The sequence below is a fragment of the Bubalus kerabau genome, chromosome 1, assembly GCF_029407905.1.
Source record: "Bubalus kerabau isolate K-KA32 ecotype Philippines breed swamp buffalo chromosome 1, PCC_UOA_SB_1v2, whole genome shotgun sequence".
Lineage (NCBI taxonomy): Eukaryota > Metazoa > Chordata > Mammalia > Artiodactyla > Bovidae > Bubalus > Bubalus kerabau.
In genome coordinates this window covers 51929206-51949197 of record NC_073624.1, presented here as the reverse complement: position 1 = coordinate 51949197, position 19992 = coordinate 51929206, and the positions used below count along the sequence as shown (strand labels likewise).

The 19992-nt window shown below is 43.9% G+C and overlaps 1 long non-coding RNA gene across 1 annotated transcript; it reads right to left on the bottom strand.

Annotated features, from left to right (window-relative positions):
* Positions 1-2105: 2105 nt before the first annotated feature.
* On the bottom strand, positions 2106-4896 carry LOC129641483 (uncharacterized). The gene is made up of 4 exons (XR_008709351.1): positions 4624-4896; positions 3800-3881; positions 3557-3711; positions 2106-2770 (listed from the first exon to the last, which is right to left on the bottom strand). It is a non-coding gene; the product is annotated as an uncharacterized LOC129641483 (long non-coding RNA).
* Positions 4897-19992: the final 15096 nt, after the last annotated feature.

The window sequence follows — 19992 nt, the reverse complement described above, 5'->3', positions numbered from 1 at the left end:
GATTAATAGTAAAAAAAAAAAAAAGAAAGAAAGAAAAAAAGAAAACTTATGACCAACCTAGATAACATATTAAAAAGCAGAGACATTACTTTGCCAACAAGTCTAGTCAAGGCTATGGTTTTTAGAGTGGTTATATATGGATGTGAGAGTTGGACTGTGAAGAAAGCTGAGCGCCGAAGAATCGATGCTTTTGAACTGTGGTGTTGGAGAAGACTCTTGAGAGTCCCTTGGACTGCAAGGAGATCCAACCAGTCCATTCTAAAGGAGATCAGTCCTGGGTGTTCATTGGAAGGACTGATGCTAAAGCGGAAACTCCAATACTTTGGCCACCTCATGCGAAGAGTTGACTCACTGGAAAAGACTCTGATGCTGGGAGGGATTGTGGGCAGGAGGAGGAGGGGACGACAGAGGATGAGATGGTTGGATGGCATCACCAACTCAATGGACATGAGTTTGAGTAAACTCCGGGAGTTAGTGATAGACAGGGAGGCCTGGCATGCGGCGATTCATGGGGTCGCAAAGAGTCGGACATGACTGAGCAACTGAACTGAACTGAACTGATCTGAGGTCTTGAAGAGCACCCCCACTCCAGTACTCTTGCCTGGAAAATCCCATGGATGGAGGAGCCTGGTAAGCTGCAGTCCATGGGGTCACGAAGAGTCAGACACGACTGAGCAACTTCACTTTCCCTTTTCCCTTTCATGCACTGGAGAAGGAAATGGCAACCCATTGCAGTGTTCTTGCCTGGAGAATCCCAGGGACGGGGGAGCCTGGTGGGCTACTGTCTAGGGGGTCGCACAGAGTCGGACACGACTGAAGCGACTTAGCAGCCACAGGTCTTGAAGAACACATGAGTCAGAGGAATCTGGAGTGAGAAGAGGGGTCTGTCTCTACCCTCTCACAGTGGAGACAGATCTCGAGATATAACGTGTGTCAGATCAGTCGCTCAGTCATGTCTGACTCTTTGCGACCCCATGAATCGCAGCACGCCAGGCCTCCCTGTCCATCACCAACTCCCGAAGTTCACTGAGACTCACGTCCATCGAGTCAGTGATGCCATCCAACCATCTCATCCTCTGTCGTCCCCTTCTCCTCCTGCCCCCAATCCCTCCCAGCATCACAGTCTTTTCCAATGAGTCGACTCTTCGCATGAGGTGGCCAAAGGACTGGAGTTTCAGCTTTAGCATCATTCCTTCCAAAGAAATCCCAGGGCTGATCTCCTTCAGAAAGGACTGGTTGGATCTCCTTGAAGTCCAAGGGACTCTCAAGAGTCTTCTCCAACACCACAGTTCAAAGGCATTAATTCTTCGGTGCTCAGCCTTCTTCACAGTCCAACTCTCACATCCATACATGACCACTGGAAAAACCATAGCCTTGACTAGATGGACCTTTGTTGGCAAAGTAATGTCTCTGCTTTTGAATATGCTATCTAGGTTGGTCATAACTTTCCTTCCAAGGAGTAAGTGTCTTTTAATTTCATGGCTGCAGTCACCATCTGTAGTGATTTTGGAGCCCAGAAAAATAAAGTCTGACACTGTTTCCACTGTTTTCCCATCTATTTCCCATGAAGTGGTGGGACCAGATGCCATGATCTTCATTTTCTGAATGTTGAGCTTTAAGCCAGCTTTTTCACTCTCCACTTTCACTTTCATCAAGAGGCTTTTGAGTTCCTCTTCACTTTCTGCCATAAGGGTGGTGTCATCTGCATACCTGAGGTTATTGATATTTTTCCTGGCAATGTTGATTCCAGCTCGTGTTTCTTCCAGTCCAGCGTTTCTCATGATGTACTCTGCATATAAGTTAAATAAGCAGGGTGACAATATACAGCCTTGACGTACTCCTTTTCCTATTTGGAACCAGTCTGTTGTTCCATGTCCCATAATGAATCCTGTCTCACATAACATGCGTGATGATTCTGCTCTCTGATTCAACCATGACTGCTATACCTGTTATGAGGAAGAGATTTCTTTTTAAATTGAAAATATGAGACAGGCAAATTGTATAAGAAAAAGAAAGGCAATTAAAAACCCCAGGAGATATAAAGCAGTGTCCAAAAGGAAATGTAATAAAAGGCAACAACTTGACTATGTGATGAAAAATAGTTATTGATTTATTTATTTATTTAGAATCAGTGAATAGACAAAGTATGGAAGGGTTACGTATCACTACCCAACCCAACAGAATTTAGAAGTATGAATCTTGACAACACAAAAATAAAAGTTTGTAAAGTGAAACAGAGGAGAAAAGAGCTGAAAGGAAGGCAGGGGCACTTAAAAACTCATTACAGGAAATGATGAGCCAAAACAATAGTGCTACAACTCTCTTACAGTTTATAGGAAGGGGACAGACCTTTGCCTTGTTTTCCTATTTATTCCCAATGTCTGGAATACTGTCTGGTACAGAGGTGTTCGACAATACTGGTCAAACAAAAGGAAAATGTTAAAGTCCAAAGGCACCTCAGAGATCATCTCTGTCCACTTCCCTTACTTTACAGATGAGGAACTCAAAGTGCAGAAATGTATAGGTGAGACAAAAGTCTCACCACTCTTTTGTGGCCAAGCCAGGAATTAAATATAGATTCTCTGGATCCCAAGTCTTATGCCCTCTCCTCCATGCTGCCTTCTTTGTGTCCACTCATGGGTGGAAGAGTCACACTGAGGCTTGGCAGAAGACCCTTCCAGTCTCAAGAGTGCATCTAAGTGCTGACACTCTGGTGTCCTTGTGGAGTTTGCAGAGCAGAATGGCCACTGTGGTTGAACTTCACCAGGAGCTAAGACCAGTGATGGGAATGGAACATCAGTGGTTAGACCAATGTGCCATTCACCCACCGACCAAAGATAATCACATGCATACATGTTCAGTTAGGTCCAACTCTTTGTGACTCCATGGACTGTAGCCCACCAGACTCCTCTGTCCATGGAGTTGTCCAGGCAAGAATACTAGACAGGGTTGCCATTTCCTCCCCCCAGGAATATTCCTGACCCAGAGATCAAACCCGACCCTCCTGCATCTCCTGCATTACAGGTGGATTCTTTACCACTGTACCACCTGGGAAGCTCAACAGAAAATAGATTTTTGGGTTTTTTTTTTTTAATATATATTCACAATTGTGATCATATCATATAGAATTTTATAAACTGTTTCATTTGTTACTGTAACACATTTCTCCCTATGAAATTATATACTGAAACATTTTAGTTTTGTTTTTTTGTTTTTGACCAAGCAGCTTGCAGGATCTTAGTTCCCTGACCTCAGCAATGAAAGCATGTAGTCCTAACCACTGGATCACCAGGGAATTCCCAGAAACACTTGGGTTTTTTTGGAACCTGAATAGTATTGCTTCACATGGCCATACTGTCCTTAGCTTAAGCAACTTCCCTACTGTTGGCAGATTAGGTTGCTTATTATTTAAGGTTTTTATTATTTGGGGTTTTACCATAATGGCATCAGTCAATAGCTCTGTAAGTAAGACTTTTAATTTAATTACTTGCTTAGTGGAGACACCAAGAAGTACAGTAACGGAATAACAAGGAATAAACACTCATAAGGGGCTTACCTGGCGGCACAGTGGTAAAGACTCTGCTTGCTGATGCAGGAGATGTGGGGTTCGATCACTGGGTTGGGAAGATCCCCTGGAGGAGGAAATGGCTACCCACTCCAGTATTCTTGCCTGGAAAACCCCATGGACAGAGGAGCCTGGCAGGCTACAGTCTATAGGGTCACAAAGAGACGGACACAACTGAGCACGCATGCAACAAAATACCACTGACTAGGTGACTTATAAACAACAGAAATTTACCTCTCACAGTTCTGGAGGCTGGAAGTCAAGATCAGGGTGCCAGCATGGGCGGGTGAGGGTTGCAGACTTCTTATGTCTTCACCTAGAGGAAGAGGCAAGGGAGCTCACTCAGGCCTTTTCTATAAGGGCACTAATTACATTTGTGAGAGTTCCACCTTTATGACCTAATCACCCCCAAAGGTCCCACCACCTAATGCCATCACCATCAAATTGCATGAGGATTTCAATATATGAATTTCTGAGTGGACTCAAACATTCAGACCACAGCAGAGGGGACACAGACTGGAGCTGCATAAATAAATACATATTCTAAGTAGCTGCCAAGCTTCCATCTTTCTAGACTTCCTAAAGCCAGCTTATACAAGACTTTAGAGTCAAGCTTCATTTCTGACCCAAGATTCCATGGCACAGCTTGACCACCCACTTTGTCCAGGACACTCAGTTTGTAAGTGGCAGTGCCAGGATTCAGGTTTAGAATTAACCAAGAAGCTTCCAGAAGGAAGTTTATCCTTACCCCCAGGAGACTCACAGAGTCCCCTGTATTTTCCTTTCACAACTCTTCTCACAGTTTGTAATTACATAATTATACATTTGTGAGGATGTGTTTACTGACCGTCTCCCCAACTGGACTGTCAGCATTTTGCTTACCACTGTATTTTCAGGGCCAGGCACTCAGGAAAGGTTCAGCAAATGCTTGCTCTTGGGTTTCCTGGGGCCACAACACCCCAAACCCAGGCCCGGTCCCTCCACGTGACCCCCTCCACCCTCGCGGGGCCCAGCCCTTCCCCCACATGCCCCTAGCAGCAAGCCAGAGGTCACCTCACCTCAGCGCGGCTCAGCCCCGCTACCCTAGGCTTGCCTGTCATCCCTGCCCCCTCTGCCACTGCCCACTGCTGTCTAGGAAGAGCTGGAGGTCCAGAGTGCCTGGTATCTCATCACTCCTCGAAACCTCTGACCCCAGGCAGTTCCCCTGGGTTCAACCTGCAGGGCTGCAGGAGAAACCCAATTCTAGCCACTGAAAGACGACAGCCGCCAAAGCGGCAACCATGTTAAAGAGCCGCAGCTGGGGCAGGAAGGAGGCCTTGGGAGTTGCTGAGGGAGGGAAGGGGAGCGCCGACGATTGAGCTTAAAGGCTTTCTTAACCACCAGAGTCTCAGGGCTTTCCACAAATAGGCTAATTTTGGTGGGCTGAGGAGAGCTACTCAGGAGAGCCTAGCCCTGGCTGGGGCTAGGTGGGGCGGGGCCTGAGGGGAGGGCGGGGCCTGAGAGGGAGGGCGGAGCCCTGGGCAAGCAGTTTGGATCTGGAGGAGGAGAGGCGCCTAATAGTAGGAGAGTAGATTGTAGGGGACGGCGCCTTGGCCAGGCGGCAGAACCTCAGTTCAGTTCAGTTGCTCAGTCCTCTCTGACTCTTTGTGACCCCATGGACTGCAGCACGCCAGGCCTCCCTGTCCATCACCAACTTCCAGAGCTTGCTCAGACTCATGGCCATTGAGTTGGTGATGCCACCCAACCATCTCACCCTCTGTCGTCCCCTTCTCCTGCCTTCAATCTTTCCCAGCATCGGTTTTTTTCTAAGGAGTTAGTTCTTCCCATCAGGTGGCCACAGTATTGGAGCTTCAGCTTCAGCATCAGTCCTTCCAATGAATCAGTTCAGTTCAGTTCAGTTGCTCAGTCGTGTCCGACTCTGTGACTCCATGAATTAAAGCACGCGAGGCCTCCCTGTCCATCATCAAATCCCAGAGTTCACCCAAACTCTTGTCCATCGAGTCGGTGATGCCATCCAGCCATCTCATCCTCTGTTGTCCCCTTCTCCTCCTGCCCCCCAATCCCTCCCAGCATCAGAGTCTTTTCCAATGAGTCAACTCTTTGCATGAGGTGGCCAAAGTATTGGAGTTTCTGCTTTAGCATCAGTCCTTCCAATGAACACCCAGGACTGATCTCCTTTAGGATGGACTGGCTGGATCTCCTTGCAGTCCAAGGGACTCTCAAGAGTCTTCTCCAATACCACAGCTCAAAAGCATCAATTCTTCTGCGCTCAGCTTTCTTTATAGTCCAACTCTCACATCCATACATGACTACTGGAAAAACCATAGCTTATACTAGACGGACCTTTGTTGGCAAAGTAATGTCTCTGCTTTTTAATATGCTGTCTAGGTTGGTCATAGCTTTTCTTCCAAGGAGTAAGCGTCTTTTAATTTTATAGCTATAGTCACCATCTGCAGTGATTTTGAAACTCTAAAATAATAAAGTCTCTCACTATTTCCACCGTTTCCCATCTATCTGCCATGAAGTGATGGGACTGGATGCCATGATCTTAGTTTTCTGAATGTTAAGCTTTAAGCCAACTTTTTCACTCTCCTCTTTCACTTTCATCAAGAGGCTCTTTAGTTCACTTTATGCCATAAGGGTGGTGTCATCTCCATATCTGAGGTTATTGATATTTCTCCCGGCAATCTTGATTCCAGCTTGTGCTTCATCCAGCCCAGCATTTCTCATGATGTACTCTGCATATAAGTTAAATAAACAGGGTGACAATATACAGCCTTGACGTACTCCTTTTCCTATTTGGAACCAGTCTGTTGTTCCATGTCCAGTTCTAACTGTTGCTTCCTGACCTGCATATAGGTTTCTCAAGAGGCAGGTCAGGTGGTCTGGTATTCCCATCTCTTTCAGAATTTTCCAGTTTATTGTGATCCACACAGTCAAAGGCTTTGGCATAGTCAATAAAGCAGAAATAGATGTTTTCCTGGAACTCTCTTGCCTTTTCGATGATCCAGTGAACGTTGGCAATTTGATCTCTGGTTACTCTGCCTTTTCTAAATCCAGCTTGAACGTCTGGAAGTTCTCGGTTCACGAACTGTTGAAGTCTGGCTGGAGAATTTTAAGCATTACTTTGCTAGTGTGTGAGATTAGTGGAATTGTGCAGTAATTTGAGCATTCTTTGCAATTGCCTTTCTTTGGGATTGGAATGAAACAGACCTTTTCCAGTCCTGCAGCCACTGCTGAGTTCTCCAAATTTGCTGGCATATTGAGTGAAGCACTTTCACAGCATCATCTTTTAGTATTGAAATAGCTCAGCTAGAATTTCATCACCTCCACTAGCTTTTGTGTAGTGATGCTTCCTAAGACCCACTTAACTTCACACTCAATGAGGTCTGACTAGGTGAGTGATCACACCATTGTGGTTATATGGGTCATTAAGATATTTTTTGCATAGTTCTTCTGTGTATTCTTGCCACCTCTTCTTAATATCTTCTGCTTCTGTTAGGTCCATACCATTTCTGTCCTTTATCTAGCCCATCTTTGCATGAAATGTTCCCTTGGTATCTCTAATTTTCTTGAAGAGATCTCTAGTCTTTCCCATTCTATTGTTTTCCTCTGTTTCTTCACATTGAGCACTTAGGAAGGCTTTCTTATCTCTCCTTGCTATTCTTTGGAACTCTGCAATCAGATGAGTATATCTTTCCTTTTCTCCTTTGCCTTTTGCTTCTCTTCTTTTTTCAGCTATTTGCAAGGCCTCCTCAGACAACCAATTCTGCCTTTTTGCATTTCTTTTTCTTGGGAATGGTTTGGATCACCCCCTCCTCTACAGTATTACAAACCTCCATCCATAGTTTTTCAGGCACTCTATCAGATCTACTCCCTTGAATCTATTTGTCACTTGCCCTGTATAATCACAAGGGATTTAATTTAGGTCTTACCTGAATGGCCTAGTGTTTTTCCCTACTTTCTTCAATTTAAGTCTGAATTTTGCAATAAGTAGTTCCTGATCTGAGCCACAGTCAGCTGTAGCTCAGATCCAATTGTAAATCACCCCATTTCCACCCTCTATGGAACATAATCACTTTTGCCATAATCATTTCCATGTTTTTCTTTATAATTTTATAATCACAGTGTGCATCCCTAAACACATGCTTATTTTTGAACTTCATGTAAATGGAAGCCTACAATAGGAAATATTTGGGGTCTGGCTTCTTTCATTTAACACTGTATTTGTAAGACTGATCTGTGTTGCTGCATGTATCTGTGATGTGTTCATTTCCATTACTGTGTAGTATTCCACTCCATGACTACCACAATTCAGTTATCTCTTCCATAGTTGATGGACATTTCAATTGTTTCTATATTGGGGTTATTACAAATAATACTCTTATGAGCATTCTTGTACATGTTTCCCGTTGGTTTGAGGCTCACTTTGTAGGCTATACACATGTTAGTGGAAATGCTGTACCATACATATGGAATTGCCAACAGAGCAAATAACGGTAAGTGGTTTTTCAAAGTGAATGTATCGAACTATACTCTCTACAGCAGTGTGTGCAAGTTCTTGTTCTTATCCTCTCTTTCTCCCTAATATGTTTTTCAAAGGCTTCCCATTTTGCTCATTGAGGTACCTGGACCCCATCCCAGGTGAAACAGAAACCAGAGTTTTTGGTGGCAGTTCTTGGGCCAAACTCTTGTGCTCCTAATGTCACCTATGGTGCCCACAGGGCAGGGACTCCAGTTCCTAACTAGCATTAGACCTTTCCTGAGGACTGACCAAGGGCTTCCCAGGTGATGCCTGGGTAAAGAATCTGCCTGCTAATGCAGGAGCTGCAGGAGATGCAGGTTCAATCCCTGGGTCGGGAAGATCCCCTGGAGGAGGAAATGGCAACCCACTTCAGCATTCTTGCTGAGACAATCCTATGGATAGAGGAGCCTGGGGTCGCAAGGAGTCAGACATGACTGAGCACTAGGACTGAAAGTGAAAGAAAACTCCCTGGACAGTCCAGGCTGACCCACCTGTGGAGGGAGCAAGCACAGGCGAAGGCAGGATTGGCAAACTTGAAACTGGACCAGCACTTAGACATCTGTATCTTCTCTCTACATGGCCATTAATTAGCTCTGCTTTGGGCACACCCATTCGCCTCTCTGTGCACCCGTTAGCCTCTTCTGGGAATGAGAAGAACACTGATACTCGCCTACCTCCTAGGTGGGGGCTCATCTGGGCATCACAAGATGACAGATAAGAAGGCCTCCAAAAAAGAATTCTAAAATGCAAGTCACATTGTGGTTTGCATTGCTTCCTGATTTTACCAGTTAGAGTAATATACAAAACCACTTCTTCCCTTTATTTCCTCCTATCTATAAAAATTGAATGATGGACGTTCTACTTCTTGGTTCTCCCAAAAGCCCAGCCAGAGCCTCTAGGGCTTCAAGTGAAGGAAGATAGCCATTCTGGTGAAGAGAAGACAGTATGGAGTCCTATCCTGCTGCTGCTGCTGCTGCTAAGTCGCTTCAGTCGTGTCCGACTCTGTGCAACCCCATAGACGGCAGCCCACCAGGCTCCCACGTCCCTGGGATTCTCCATGCAAGAACACTGGAGTGGGTTGCCATTTCCTTCTCCAATGCATGAAAGTGAAAAGGGAAAGTGAAGTCGCTCAGTCGTGTCCAACTCTAGTGACCCCATGGACTGCAGCCTACCAGGCTCCTCCGCCCATGGGATTTTCTAGGCAAAAGTACTGGAGTGGGGTGCCATTGCCTTCTCCGGGAGTCCTATCCTAGGCAAGTGTTACTTCCAAAGAGTAGTTCATATCCCAATTCCCAGTAATAGTGGCAATCCCCTAGTTCCCCCTGTGGGGTCCCCTGTCATGTCAGACACTGAGAACTCCTGGCTGATGATAACCTCACAGGGGTTTTACATGCCACCTCTATCTCAGGAAGTGATGGGAGGAGGAAGCTAAGTACATTTGACACTAAGTGGTGGGCACTGTGCTCTTGAAACAGGCTTTCTTATCTTTATTTTCCAGTGGGGGAAACTGAGTCTCTGAGCAACAAAGCTCTCCCAAGATAACTTAGCTAATAAGAGCTGCAGAGTCTGCCTACACACCTAAGTCTATCCTGGCTCCAGAAGCCAGAGGCCTTTTGCTCTAGTTGTGTTTTACAATTGTACTCTCCTGATTTCATATTGTTAGACTAGGAGTCTTTATGAATGGAATATTTCACAAAGTCCCTCAGTCAATAGCAAATTGGAGAATCTCCCCATAAAAGCTCTGAGCATCTATCAGTGCAGGGTGAAAGTGGCTCAGTCATGTCTGACTCTTTGCAACCCCATGGACTGTAGCCCAACAGGCTCCTCTGCCCATGGAATTCTCCAGGCCAGAACTGGAGTGGGTAGCTGTTCCCTTCTCCAGGGGCTCTTCGCAACCTAGGGAACAAACACAGGTCTCCCATATTGCAGGAAGATTCTTTCATTGTACTGAGCCACCAAGGAACCCCAATGCAGGCTGGGAGTGGGGCTAACAGTTTCTAGTTCTGGTCTTTTTTGAGGCTTGACCATATCTCCTGTCATTGGAGGCCATGAGACGCCTCCACATTTTCCCACCCCCTTTTAAAAAAAAAATTATTTTTATTTTTGGCTGTACTGGGTCTTGGTTGCTGCTCATGGGCTTTCCCTAGATTCAGCAAGTGGGGGCTTCTCTTTGTGCAGTGGTTTCTCTTGTTATGGAGCATGGGCTCTAGGGTGCACAGGCTTCAGTAGTTGTGGCCCACGGGCTTAGTTGCCCAGTGGCATTTGGGATCTTCCCAGACCAGGGATCAAACCCGTGTCCCTGCATTGGCAGGAAGCCCCCCCTCCCTTTTTTGACTAAGCAGGGAGAGTAGGTTTTTGTTTCTAGCATCACATGAACCCTGATTACGATAGAAATGAACTGATCCAGTTCTTTAATCTCTCCCTTTTCTAAACCCTTCCTGGATGCCTCAATGATGATATTTATGAAGTCTCAGACACCAAAAATGTCACTATAGCTGGTCAAATTGAGGAGCACAAACAAGTTCTCCCAGCCTTGTCTCCTCTCGGCTCTGCTGTATACATACTGTCTCCCACCTGCCCCCCAGATTTGTAGGAAGCACAGCCTAGTGGAAGAGGCTTGGGTTTACGTATGAGAGTGGAGTTTGAATCAGGGATCCACAGACGTGAGCAAGCAGCTTCATGTCATTGAATCTCAGTGTCTCCCCAATGTACAATGGGAATAATAATATCTCCATCTGTAGTAATTTGTTAGGGCTGTCCTAACAAATACCACAGAGTGGGTAGTTTTCTTGTGGCTCTGGAGGCCACAAAAATCTGTTTTCTCATGGCTCTGGAGGCTAGAAGTGAAAGATCAAGGTGTTAGCAGGGTTGGTTTCTGCTGAGGCTCTCTCTTTGACTTAGAGATGGCTATGTCTTCACAAGGCTGTCCCTCTGTCTGTTGTCTATATCCTAATCACCTCACCTTATAAGAACACAAGTCATATTGGGTTAGGGCTCACGCTAATGGCCTCATTTTAACTCAGTTACCTCTTCAAGGCCCCTATCTCCAAATACAATCTCATTCTCAGATATTGGGGATTAGGACTTGAACATAAAATTTGGGGTGGAGGGGACATAATTTAGCCCAAAACACCATTGCAGTTTGTTTTTAAGTCTTTTAGAAGATGAACCAGCACAGAAGAGGTATAAATAAGAATGAAGACCTAGAGGTTCAACCCAGCCTCATTTACCCACCCTGGGAGCCCAGGACCCACCTAGTGGAACAATTGCCTAGGAGCCAGGGTGGAGAAGATCAAGGCCTCAGGCAGTACTGCTTGCAGAAGGCCAGAAGGGTGCCCTGCTGGTCCAAGTTCCAGGTAAAATCGACCCCTCTGGAGCCCACAACATGGGCTTTGCTCTGAAGATGGTGTGGAAGAATTCACTGAGGAATATGTTCAAGCACAAAGTGATGAATGACTGTCTCCACAAATTAAAAAGAATGCTTTTCTCTAGCCCAATGACTTTAAGATATTTCAGACCTTTTCTGTGGCCTGGCACTATAGCCAAAATCCTATAGAACTTGATGAATCATTCAAATAAGGAACCTGAGTGAAGGAGTAAATTTTTAAATAAAAATCACCTGGTTCTTTTGGTGAACTGCTTTATACTTAAGGCAAACCAAATCATTATCATGAAATATATCAAAATACATCTCTTTCATGAGTGAATTACTGCTGTTAGTGTACCTGGAATATCATATATATTTTGTTTATTGAATGTTTACATTATAAGAAGGAAAACATTAAAAAAATTGAATGTCTGTAATCAGTTATTCCTAAGTTTTTTATACTATAACATAAATTTGTTCTTTTCCTGTGGATTTACAATTTCTAAATGAGGAACAGCAAGTGTAATACTAGGGGAAGAATAGATTTTACTAATCAAATGATGTCTTTGCTTTTGTAAATGAGAAATTTGTTTTATTTTTAACACTAAATCTGGCAAGTATTTCTTAGAAAATGTATTTGGAAAGATTAATGCTGTGTTGTATATTAGATTTCCCCATCTGATATATGAAATAGATTTGATCTTTGTCTCCCTAATTTCCTCTACTTTATGATTGTGGTACTCTTGTACCACAAGAGTACTATGATTATACTCTTTAAAAATACCATATTATTTCATGCCTTTAAAAAATGTGTTAAATAAGACCTGCAAAACATTGCAAGTAATTAAAAAAAGTAATGTGAAAATTTTACCTCAAAGAATTCTTAATGTTACAAGCATTTAACTTTGATGATGTCATTTTGATTTAACATGCACACTTTTAAAAGGATAGTTTATGTTTATCATAAACTTTGACGAGCTTAGAAATAAAATTTCTGCTTAATTTATGAAAAAGAGCGGTAAATATTACTTTAATGTGAACCTCAGATTTCCAGAGACAATCTTCATTAAAATAGTATTTATTCACTCCTATTGTTCATGTAAAATGCGGAGTTTCCCTGGACATTCCATTATTTTGGTATCCATCTCCAAAACTGAAACAGCATGTCCCAGTCTTGGGTGGAAATCTGTGGTCCTTGCACTTGAGACCTGGGCTCCAGGAGGGGTGGACAGTGGCAGAAGGAACTCACTGGTCTCTAACAGAAGGACTTCACCCCTTCCAGGCTTGAGAATCCTGTTTTGTGTTGACAGCATTATTCCTGCTGCCCCCACAGAGCGGCAATTCAGGCCCCAGGCTTGGCCCTGCCAAGTTCCCGGAGAGCTCTGGATCCTACGGAGTGGTCACTGGCCCCCAGTGCCAAACATGTGAAAAGAGGCCACTTTACATTTGATACAAAGCATCAGACGGTCTCATTCACGGTGCCCGGAACATGCTAAGCTCCGGACGTAGAGCTGGAAAGTGGCACTTCAACACAAACTCCTTTCCTGCCAACCCCACCCGCAAGGATTTCATAGGCGGAGAGGAACACGCGGAGGCTTGTCTTTTCCACCCCTTCTCTCCCCAGATGTCAAGAGAGGTTGTTCTGGAGAACAGCCCAAGAAAAGCCCTATTCTCCTCGCTCCTCCTCACCTGCCAAGAAGCCCTGGCCTGCAGGTGCCTGACCAAACCTCGGAGCTGCCAGGAAGTGTCCGGCCCATTCACTCTGGTTGAGAAGCCGCCTCCCCTGTGCCAAGTCCCAACTTTGGCAGCTCCATCCGTGGCGCCGGATTTTCATGAGCAGCACCTGTTTGCCTAGCCTTCAGACCCCAGCTCCCACCCGCCGCTTCACACAAATGCAGGTGACCCCATGACCGGGAAGGCCTCCCTCGGAGCCATGGTGCCTCCTCTTACAAAGCCCGGGCTTGTTTGAATCACTGTGCCTCAGAGAGGTCTGAGTCCCCAAAATAAGAGAAGCCAGCAGAGGGATGAAATATTGCCCAAGTGCTTTTTTTTTTTTTTTTAACAGATGGATAAAATCAGGTGGGGCGAGACAAAGGACCTGGGAGAGTACCATCAGGTATAGGGGTTCTCAGCTCTGGATGCAATTAGAATCAGCTGGAGGAACTTTAAAACATGAGATATAGTCTGGTGTGGAGGAAGGGAATGACCCCTCAGTGGAGCCCATGTTGAGAATCCCTGATCTGCTTCAACCCACTTGTTTTACAGACGAGAAAAACTGAGGTCCTGATGGTGGGGACTTTTGGGGTCCTTTTGTTGTTCAGTTGCTAAATTGTGTCCAGCTCTTTGAGACCCCATGGACTGCCACACCCCAAGCTCCCCTGTCCTTCACTATCTCCTGAAGTTTGCTTAAACTTATGTCCATTGAGTCTGTGATGCCATCCAACCATCTCACACTGTCACTCAGGCTGTTAATCTTGTCCAATTCCCCAGTTTTACAGATGGGGAACGGAGGCCCAGAGAAGTTAAGGAGGGTCACCTAAGCCTCCATAGCTAGTAGGATGTGTCTATAGTACTTGGGGCAGTTTGACTTTTGTCTTAGAATGGTTCTACTTCTATCATATCTAGTTTTATTACCATAAAGCTCTGCTTTAAACCCATCATGCTTCTCTACTGCTCAAGAAATAAAGTCTACATACCATAACACGGCATTCAAAGCCCTGTCACAACCTGGCCCCACTTACTTTTCTAAGAAAAGTATTAATAATCCCTTCATATACAGGCAAGTGAGTGGGGTCTATGCCCTGGTCCCCTCACTTTTCAGGGCTCCACTCTGGCCCTTTTCTATCTGTATCACACCTCATGGGACAGAGTCCACAGGGTTAAGGAGATATGCTCAATGGGGTACTCTCGACCTCGGAATATCTTGAATTTACCTACAGCACCTGTTAAGAAGACCTCTTTCTGAAAAACACAATAGTGCTGCTAGGCCTGAGGGACAGCCGCACAGCATCTGTCCAGTGGGAGGTGAGAGAGGAGCTTTGGCTCCTCCTGGCTTGATGGTGGAGCTGGGCATGCAGGTTGGATGTCATCAGGTATGTACCCAAGTCTCCTCCCAGTACAGGCTAGTCCAGAGTGGGAAGAGCAGAGAAGCAGGCTGCAAGCTGGGAGCTGGCTCCTCTATGTTCCAGAGAATCCAAGAATTCTAAATTCAAATGTTACCTTCTTGTCATGAAGGTGTATTTGTCAAGACAGGTGGATAAAACATATCTGACTGTTTTCTTTATAATTTGTATTTATTTTTGGCACTGGGTCTTTGTTGTTGCATGCAGGCCTCCTCTAGCTGTGGAAATCAGAGGCTACTCTTCAGTTGCAGTACGTGGGTTTCTTGTTGTAGTAGCTTCTCTTGTTGCAGAGCACAGGCTCTAGGCACATGAGCTTCAGGAACTGAGGCATGAGGGCTCAGTAGGATTTGCTGGCTCTAGGATGCATGGGCTTCCGCACTTGTGGTGCAGGGGCCTAGTTGCTCCGAGGCATGTGGGATCTACCCAGACCAGGGATCAGACCCATGTACCTTGGATTGGCAAGCACATTCTTATCCACTGTGCCACCAAGGAAGTCCTTCTTTATAAATTTTAAAGATTTACATATGGTATGTAGGCCTGATATTGAAGCTGAAGCTCCAATACTTTGGCCACCTGATGTGAAGAGCTGATTCATTGGAAAAGACCCTGATGCTGGGGAAGATTGAGGGAAGGAGGAGAAGTGGGTGATGGATGATGAGATGGTTGGATGGCATCACTGACTCAATGGACATGAGTTGGAGCAAACTCTGGGAAGATGGTGAGGAACAGGGAAGCCTGGCATGCTGCAGTCGGCAGGGTCACAAGGAGTCAGACCCAACTCAGCAGTTGAACAACAGCAAAGGCCTCCATTTGCATACTTGCCTTGACCCTGTGCATGCTGGGGAGGTGGTTCGACCCCTGAGGGAGTTAGGGAAGGAGGGGTGGTAGTCAGCCTTGCTGTTGGAAGGTGAGTGGTGCAGCTCTCCAGTATGTATGAGATCTGCACTGGCAATTCCTGGAGGGATCACAAGTATACTTATGGTTAAAAAAATATATATATATATATACATATATATATATATATATAGTGTTGATGTGATATGAAATCAGGATGTGGTGTCATTCAGGTCCTGGCTGGTGAGCACTTCCTTCCTTTCTCCCTGCAATGCAATTCTTACAAACTCATGTTTTTAAATTCTGGTGAGGGCCTTCTTCTGTGTTGCAGATGACTGTTTTCTCATTGGATCTCCCCATGGCGGAGACAGCAGAAAGTTCTCCGGGGTCTCTTTTATAAGGGCACTAATCCCATTCATGAGGGCTCTATCCTCATGACCTAATTACTTCTCAAAGGACTCACCTCTTAATATTATCATATTGGGGATTAAGATTTCAACCTATGAATTTTAGTGTGTGTGGGGGGACATATTCAGTCCATACAATGACTAATGATTTTCAGCAGCTCAAATCTAATTTTTTTTTCAAACTAAAATAACTATAATCGGCTCCAGATCCTATTGGCCAGCCCACCTTTCTCTACCATTGTCTGCAAGGATAGCTCGAGAGACCAAGAATCAGTCTGCGATCTAGATTCACTATGACACTGAATAATGGGAGATACTCATGATGGTACCGCATTTGCCATTTCTGTTTATCCTCATCTTTTGGGAAATTCATCTCCTGCCTTCTTGCCACCCCTCTAGTCCCTTCTTCTCCAGTTGCACTGGCCATGAATATGCAAAGCCATCTCCACACCCTAGGAACTTTGTCTCCCCGTTTCCCCTGCCAGGACCACTGACATTCTAAAGACGTGTTCCTTCCCTCCCTTGAGTTTCTGTTCAAATGTTGTCTCATTGGTGATACTTCCTCTTTCCTTTGTAACTAAAGTAGCTCTTGTCTACTTTCTCCCCTCAAGTTTTCTTCTTAACACCCCTCAGTAACTGGCATTCCCGCTGTCTGTTATTTACTAGTCTGTTTATTTAGTGTCTGTGTACTAGATGCCACAGTAGCAAAGACTGTATCACTTCTATATCCCAAGTGCATGGAGGGTGCCTGGTAGACACTCAATAATCACTTACTAAATTTAATAAATTCTTATTGGTTACTCCCAGGGCTTCCCAGGTGGCAGTGGTAAAGAATTTGCCTACCAATGCAAGAGATGTGGGTTCGACCTCTGGGTCGAGAAGATCTGCTTGAGCAGGAAATGACTACCCACTCCAATATTCTTGCCTGGGACAGAGGAGCCTGGTGAGCTACAGTCCACGGGGACACAAAGGGTCAGACACGGCTGAACACAGGCACATCGGTTAGTCCTATCTAGACACATTGACACAACATCATTGCAAACATTTAGACATTTATTAATTTTCACAGGGTAGTTTTTAGATCATTAAATAAATGGTAGTTTTTAGATCATTTAGAGGCATTACAAAATTGACAACCCTCAAACAGGCGAATAAATCATAGACTGAGGGGATTTCATTATCTCCCCCAGGGTCTCTAGTGCCTTCCCCAAAACTGACCAAAGAGATACTTTTCCAGATCTGGCTTTGAAAAAAATCCAGGTTTCTCCTAAATGTGAGATAATTTCCTAAAGTTCACATAGCACACATTATTTTGGTTGTCTTGTATCAGTGATACGAGTTCAGTTACAAGTGTTCAGTTTTTAGCTTGAAATTTTAGTCCAAAACAATGATGAATAATAAGAAAAGCACCTTGTCACAGTTGCACAAATGCTTTCTAAATAACTCTACTTGCTTTCTCGGAAACTTCAGGGAAAAAAGTGATTAGGAAACACTAGGGCTAGAATTCAGCCACAGCCATGTCTTTCTTTAAAAAAAAAAAAAAAAAAAGTCAGTTGGAGTGCCAGCTGTATAGGGCTGTCCATTGTCTAAGAAAAAAAAAGTTTTAACCCCGGGGTGGAAAAACTAACATTGTCACTAGGATATGAAGAAACCATGGTGAAGAACTAGCCACAGCGAGGCCCCACAGAATGGCCGGCAGCATCTGCTCCGAGGGCCTTTATCAGCAGCCTTGTATATTCTATTCAAGACTCTCAGAACGATTGTTGGCATGATGTAGACAAATTGACGCAAATTAGTTTAGCATGGGCTATGCAAAGTTTAAGCTTGTTGAGCAACGCACGTGGACCACATAGCAACAGCTCCCAACACTATGCAAAAGGTGTTGGATGCAAAGTACTAACTACCCAGACTCTCCTCTTCCAGATTGGAAGCAGGATTTGCAAATCATTGGTAGAGGATGGGGGAGGCATTTGGGGAGTCAGGAAGCTGGCAACAGAGAGTGGAGCCCCTATACTGACCCTGAAGGCCAGTGAGGGCTGTGAAAAATATCTCCTGAAAGGGCCGCTTTCCCCATCGAAAATCGACTGCCTGTTATTTCACGGCCACAAATCCTCAAAGGATTGGCCCCCAAAGATTAAGGGGATTCCGCCACTTTGCTCTTTACTTTGGTTCAAATATCTCAAGACCATTCCTTTGGGGCTAGTGTCACACAGACCACCTAGAGGGGCCTTCTAATTGTATTTACAGTAATTTAATTACATCAGGGAGAGCTTCAGAAGGCAGGATTTACCAAGATCGATACTATAGGTGTCGCTGGCAGAGTTTTAATCTGTTAAATCAACAGAGAAATGGTAAAAATAAAGCCACTCCAGAGTCTAGAAACCACTTAATAAACTTTCTTTTTCTTTTCTTTTTATTTTTTTCAAGAAGAATGGGAGGGTGAAGGAGACATTTTCCTGGGGTCCACAGCTTTCCCACTTTTGTTCATATTATTTTATACTCCATGCACACATTAAATCCATCTGAACACACACACAGGAGTCTGGATATTATAAATGCACCACAACCAAGTATGTGTGTGTCTGCGTGTTTAATTAAAAATATCTCTGAAGAGTTATTTAAGAACTTGGTGGCAGTGGGGTTTCTGGGGAAGACACCTATGGGAATACAGGGTTGGGGAGGGAGACAGACTTACTTTTAATCTCATTCCTATTTGTTTGTTCTGCTTCTTTTAAAAAAATTTTTTACACCAAATATTTTAAATAGTTTTCAAATGAATCCATAAGGAAGTTTTTGACAAATATTAAATCACAAAATTCAGCAATCTGTATAAAATTTAGATTGTTTGGCTAACTACCTAGCCTTGGTTGGTAACTTTCCCTTGGAGCTTTAGCTTTCCTACCGGTAAAGTGTTTGGGAATGAACCAATTATCCCGGAAAGCCCCTTCCTCTCTGTGAGATTGTTAACTGGAGTCTAAAAACAGCATGTGCTGCTACTGCCATCTAGCAGTTCCACTGGGACCATGTGGGTCCAGCTTTTCCTAGGCATTTAAAAAGAAGGCTGGGGCTATTATTCAACACAAAGACACCATTGGCTATGCAGACACCCTGCAGTCCCGAAGTGCTTTCTGGAGTAGCAGAGATTTTAAACATATAAATAAATCCTTAGATACTTAAAAAATAGTTCTCTATCAAAAAACTGTTAGAACAAATTAATTCAGTAAAGTTGAAGGATATAAAATCAATATACAAAATCAGTTGTTTTTCTTTACACAAATAACTATCAGAGAAATTAAGAAAACAATCCTATTTACAATTGCAGTATAAAAAAATAAGATCCCTGGGATACCAAGGAGGTGAAAGACCTATATATTAAAAACTACAACATATTAACAAAAGAAACTGAGTAGACACAATTAAGTGGAAAGATTCTGCACTCATGGATTAGAATAATTAATATTGTTAAAATGGCCACACTACCCAAACAATCTACAGATTCAATGCAATCTCTATTGAAATTCCAAAGGTATTTTTCACATAAATGGAACAAACTATCCTCAAATTTGTATGGAACCATAAAAGACCCTAAATAGCCAAAGCAATTTTGAGAAAGAAAAACAAACTGGAGGCATCATGATCCCTGGTTTGAAACTATATAACAAAGCTACAGTAATTTAAAAAGTATGGTATTGGCATAAGAACCAACTCAGAGATAATGGAGCAGAAGAGAGAGTCCAGAAATAAACCCAAGCATATATAGTAAATTAACTTACAGCAAAGGAGCTAAGAATATACAATAAGGGAGGGTCTCTTCAATAAATCTGTTGGGAAAACTGGACAGCTACACACAAAAGAATAAAACAATCACTGTCTTACACTATATACAAAAATTAGTTCAAAATGGATTAACAACTTAAATGTAAGACCTGAAGCCATAAAAATCCTAGAAGGAAACATAGGCCACAAGCTCTTGATATAGGTCTTGGCAATAATTTTTTGAATCTGATACCGAAACCAAAGACAACAAAAACAAAAATAAACAAGTGGGACTGCATCCAGCTAAAAAGCTTTTGCATAGTGAAAGAGGAGAGCCACAAAATGAAAAGGCAGTTTACTAAATGGGAGAAAATAATTCCAAATCATACATATGATAAGGGGCTAATATCCAAAAT